General features: G+C 40.9%; 1 long non-coding RNA gene across 1 annotated transcript; it reads right to left on the bottom strand.

Annotated features, from left to right (window-relative positions):
* Positions 1 to 1,701: 1,701 nt before the first annotated feature.
* LOC108640445 lies at positions 1,702 to 4,355 on the bottom strand. Its single transcript, XR_001921180.1, has 3 exons — positions 4,217 to 4,355; positions 2,530 to 2,645; positions 1,702 to 1,802 (listed from the first exon to the last, which is right to left on the bottom strand). It is a non-coding gene; the product is annotated as an uncharacterized LOC108640445 (long non-coding RNA).
* Positions 4,356 to 5,263: the final 908 nt, after the last annotated feature.

The raw sequence follows: 5,263 nt of genomic DNA on the forward strand, positions 1-5,263 counted from the left end.
ATCACTGCCCTCTGTTGAGGCAGTTCAACTTCCTAAAATGCCAGAAAGATTCCACCACCATCCCCCCCACCACCACCCCCGACACCCTTGGCAGGTATAGCTTTTTGCAGGTTTAGTGAATTATGTCATCCTATGAAGGGATCCAGCCACCCCCAGAGCTGTCTGGGAGAAAGCATTGTGAGCAGCCCTGCTGGTGGTGATGAGCTGTTACCAGCTCCAGCAAAGACTTTCTTCACGCATCCCAGAAAACTAACTAGGAAGCCTAACTCTTTTTCTTTCTTTTTCACAGAAATTCAGCGGCTGATCTGCAAAATCAGCCTTTGGCCATCTTGCACAGGAGATGACAGTCACAAGAAGTGGCTAATGTAGGTACCCTACACCAAAGGAAAGTGCAGGCCAACATGAAGCAGCTACTTTCTTGCCTATAAGAATACTTTTTCTAGTGTCTCTTTAAGTGTCTTCAGGTGAATCATATGAAAGCAGGTGTGGAAATGTGCTTCAGAGTAATATGAATCATGTGAATGGGATGGTGGCATTTACCCCTTCCTGCTTTTCATTCTGTCAAATGAAACCTTGAAGATCAAGAATATAGTGAATGCCAAATGTAGCAGGTAAGAGACCCAGCAGAAGGAAAGTTGGATAACAAGTCAGAACATAGCTGGGGCTGGGAGGGAGAAGCAAGAATCTATGGCCCTCCTGATGCTTCCTGGATTTAATACCCTGCTGCTTCATGGTAAGTGGCCACCTCCACTTCTTTAGTTAAAAAAAGCTAGACAATCTCACAGAAGTTTTATTTGTGTCCTTCCTATAGGGATTTTAGGTAGGAGAGCTTAGTATGGACCTTAGCTAGCCTGGTCAGGTATAGCTGGGCACCAGCATTTAACATTCCCAGATGGAGTGCAAATGTCTTGCTGACTTAGGCATGGAGCTGTGATTTACCTTTCTCAAATTACCAGGACTCTTTGGAGGCAATTTGTTGTGCATAGGTAGGTGGCTGCATAATTTCAAACCTGTTACTGATCCATCTTTTATTCTGGTGAAAAAACAGCAGGAGAAATATTTTCTGTGGCCATCCAGATATGGAAGAATTGTGTACACACACATACTTGCCTGTATAGTTTCTAGTTCTCAGATGTATTCCTTGACTATGGTTGAATCCACATCTTTCCAACAGATAACCTATGCTACATACTTGATACTAGGCTATGTTTGGACCAGAGGGTGATCACCAGAACAAGCTCCCAAGGGAAATGGTCACAGAACCAAGCCTGCCAGAGTTCAAGAAGCATTTGGACAATGCTCTCAGGCACATGGTGTGATTTTTGGGTGTCCTTTGCAGGGCCAGGAGCTGGACTTCCATGATCCACAGGTGTCCCTTCCAACTCAGGATATTCTACGATTCTAAGCAGCTGAGGCAATTGGCTGGCATGGCTGATAAGGTTAAAGTTAGAGAGTAGTGCTAAATGCACATGATGCAAGTTTAAGAAGGACAGGATTTGCACTTCACACCTGCTGGTGGTTCATTTGTTTAATGCTAGCTCAACTATGTGATGTGTCTGATTTGGCCTCAAAAATAAATATTTAATTTCTCTGACTTTTCAATCTGTGGTCACTTCACATAAGTATCATGTGTCTTAATAGATCTGCTACAGAATGGAAGAATAATGCACCCAGCTCCTTTTCTATCTCATGTATGCTTACCTTAAGATTTTCTGACAATGTTAGGTGCTGTACAGCCTCTTCTATGTATCTGTGAGTTCTTACAGCTTCAAAGACAGTCCTAAACACCTGAGGGGTTCTTCCTGGTGATACAGAATTGTAAAGTGTCATTAACAAGCAGTGTGTTATGTCCAATGAGAAAACAAGGAAAATGTTTTGCTGCTCCTTCCAACTTCTACCATATGGTGGACTTAAAATGCCTGGGTTGCTTTTGCTTTGCTTTCTCCATATCTCACCCAATTTCAAGCATGGCATAAGCCATGTTTTTTCTCAATCAAAGAATTAACTGCAGGGTAAATAAATAGTGTTGGCAGCTTCTGTGTCTTACAACAGCTTGAATTTGAGACATGTATTATAGGAGGTCTCTGGTGTTCCTGCTTTCTCCCCTGCTCTCAGTTCCGCTACTTGGTCTGTGAGAAAATGTGTTCTCCTGGTAGTGCCATATTAGAAAGGAGGGGTGAGTGTTTCCTGTCTAGTGGAGCTATCATCAAGTTTCAGTCCAAATAAAGCTGAAAGGGTCTGCAGATTGGGAGGCTTTTCTGGTGAGATTTGCTCTGTACATTTGTTTTTATAGTACTATAGTTGCCAATCAAAGAAGCTAGCAAGTCACTGCTTAATCCAATGCAGACTAAACAGCAAGGGGACTGGCTATGGGAATTTGCTTACAAAGAGATTTCCTGTTCTGTTTGGAGGTCAGTCCCAATAAAAATAAGATAGTAGAGGGATTTACTTGGTCCCTCAGCATATAAGTGTAGAAGTGATAATCCCAGATTAGTATGTGAAGAACACGGGCAGGAATCTGCAACATACCCACAGAGAGACTTTTTCTCTGTTGCATTAAGGGGGAAAGCCTTTCAAACTCACAATCTATGCCTTAGTTTTGTCTTGGTTGTCTTAGTTTTCAGACCATGACAAGGCTGTAGATCCTAGAAAGACAAATCATGTCAGGTTATTCTTTTGCAATCATACTGGCAAGTTTCTCTGGTAGCAACGAGCTAAACTGTTAGCATGTTTTACAACCTCATTTTCTTCTAGTTGTCTTGAATTTTTGTGTAAATGAGGTAGTCACTCAAACAAAAATCCAACCTCTAGGCATAATTTTAGAGATTAGTTAGAATATCAAATTGCTTCATCTGATGCAATCACACTTTTCCAATTGGGAAGAATAGAGAAGGTTTTCATTTGTTTTGCCTTGGGGAACTCCAGAATGTGTTTTATGGAATCACACCACTATATTATTATAATAGAAGCTGATGTTAAGAGTCACAAACATAGGGCACTCCTGAGCATCAGTGGCCAGTGCATGAAGAAGCACAACCTGGGAACCTTCTCCATGAGGCAGGGACAGTCTGTTCCTTCCATTATCCTCTGAAGAAGTAGAAATGAAGCTGCTTTTCCAAAGGGGTTTCAATGAACATCCTCTTCCTTCCTATAGTTCATAATACAAGTTCTGCAAGAACAGCTTCAAGGATGGTCAGATTACATAAATCAGTTTTACTTGAAAAGTCCTCTCATTAACGAGTCTCAATTTGCATGCAAGTAAGCTGGTGCACTGGGAGGGGCTGTTGCTATTGAACAGTTAATGAGTGATACAGTTGTTTGGCTTATTACTCACTCACAAGCCTTCTCATTCCCTCTGAGGAAGGGAGTGCAGATGAGCTTTCCCACTGCCCACTCCCTGTTGTGAGTATGCGTAGCCCGGGCAGCAACAGCATGGGAGAGATCGAAATAAAGGGCTGGACCAAGGGGAGAGCTGCAGTTCTTGGTGAATGGATATGTTAGTACCCAGAGTTACTCCTGGTTAGGAGTTAACATAGAGGAAGGAATTCACAACAGTAAAGTCATAAGGGCCATAATTACAGCCACTGCCCTATCATTTCCCCTTTTACCCCCTCCTTTTATTTAGAACCAAATGTGCCAGCAAGCAGTTTTATATTGCTAGAGTTCAGCTGACCCTACGTCACAGGTGAACCATTCCTTTTAAATGTGCTACAGGCATGAGCATGACTCCTGCTATTCCAGTCTGTTTCTGGCTGCTCTCTGTCCTTTGTGTTATGAAGCCCCATGAATTTTTCTTGTTTTCAGTAGTGTTTGTTTGGCCCTGTTCCTCTGCATATCCCTCTCCTAGCAGATTATCTATATTCATTCTTAACATATATCCTAGAAATTTTCTCCTACCTTTCTGGATAACTTTTGGTTGTGAAGCTAACAGATTCATCCTGACATTTGCCAGGGTTTTGTTCCCTTGTATGTCTATTTGCTTTCAGAAGTATACAGACACCTGTTTTTAACTCTCATGCATTTCCAGTCTTCACATCCATGTATCAACATGGAAATGCTAATGAAGTTGAAAATCTATAGTTTAGTTCTTAAGATACAGACTTTTCAGCAAATCTAGCTTACTGTGGTAAATGCATTTTTGCCTGTTGGGACACTAAAATTCCTTTCATATTTTGAGATCCTTTCCATATTTCAAGATTCATCTATTTTGACTTACATGGTCTGGAGTTGAGATTGTGAGGATTCTCTTTTTGGGGTGAGGTGTATGGAGTTTATGGCAGATCATTTCTTTTCCAAATATGTGTTTGATTCTTTTTTGCAACCCTGGACAAAATCTTTGTGTGTACTTGCATGTACATCCAGCTGTTGAGCACATGACCTATATTTTATTGCACTCACTATTTCTGTGAATCTCCTGGTGTAATGTCAAGTCATGAGATACTTGTGTTGCACTCATCTGCAATTTGTCTTCATAGTGACATTGATGGCAAAGCCAAACAAGCAACAAGAGAAGGCATCCTAGACAATGGGGTCTGTGCTGCATTTCTTTAATTGGTAAATTAAACTTGATATAAAACTTTGCTCATATCAATTATCTTTGCCTGTATACATTGACTTGGTCAGTAACATCTATTTGTTTTACTAAATCTTCCATTTCTTTATTTGGATATGAAATATAGTGCTTCACAGTTCTGGGTGTTAATTGTCTAAATCAATCTCTTCTTATGACGTTGGACTGTTTGGCACCTGTTGAAAGCATACTGCAGATTTCATAGTCTTAGGCATCCTCACTTTGGGTTTCCTCATATGAGAACAATTATAGTTTTAGTCAAATACAAAATGCTGTCATGTGGAAAGAGCTGTGATATCAATATTGACTGCTGGTGGCGAATCTAACTCTACTAACTCAGATTTGTTAGTGTTTTCTATTTGAAATTACTGCATTTATGCTTTGTGCACTACCTTTTTCCTATTAGTTTCTTCAGTGCTTCCTGAGTTGTTCAGTACTTTTTTTTGAAGTTAGAGCTTCAACTTTGCCATATGTCAGCTAGGGCAGTTTCTCAGTTCCTCTATAAACTTAGATCCTGGAAAGCTGCATCGAATTTCCGTCTGCAGCACAGGTTGGCTAATCTGGTTGGTAGCAATTCTGCTCAGGGAATTCCACACTCTCTGGTAGATACTGTTGTTTGGCAATGTTTTTCTTCCAATTATGACACAAGGCATCAGCCCCAGTTCCACCAGCCTTCATAAATTCTGAAAGGGA

The sequence above is a fragment of the Manacus vitellinus genome, unplaced genomic scaffold (assembly GCF_001715985.3).
Source record: "Manacus vitellinus isolate BGI_N305 unplaced genomic scaffold, ASM171598v3 scaffold_33_pilon, whole genome shotgun sequence".
Taxonomy (NCBI): domain Eukaryota; kingdom Metazoa; phylum Chordata; class Aves; order Passeriformes; family Pipridae; genus Manacus; species Manacus vitellinus.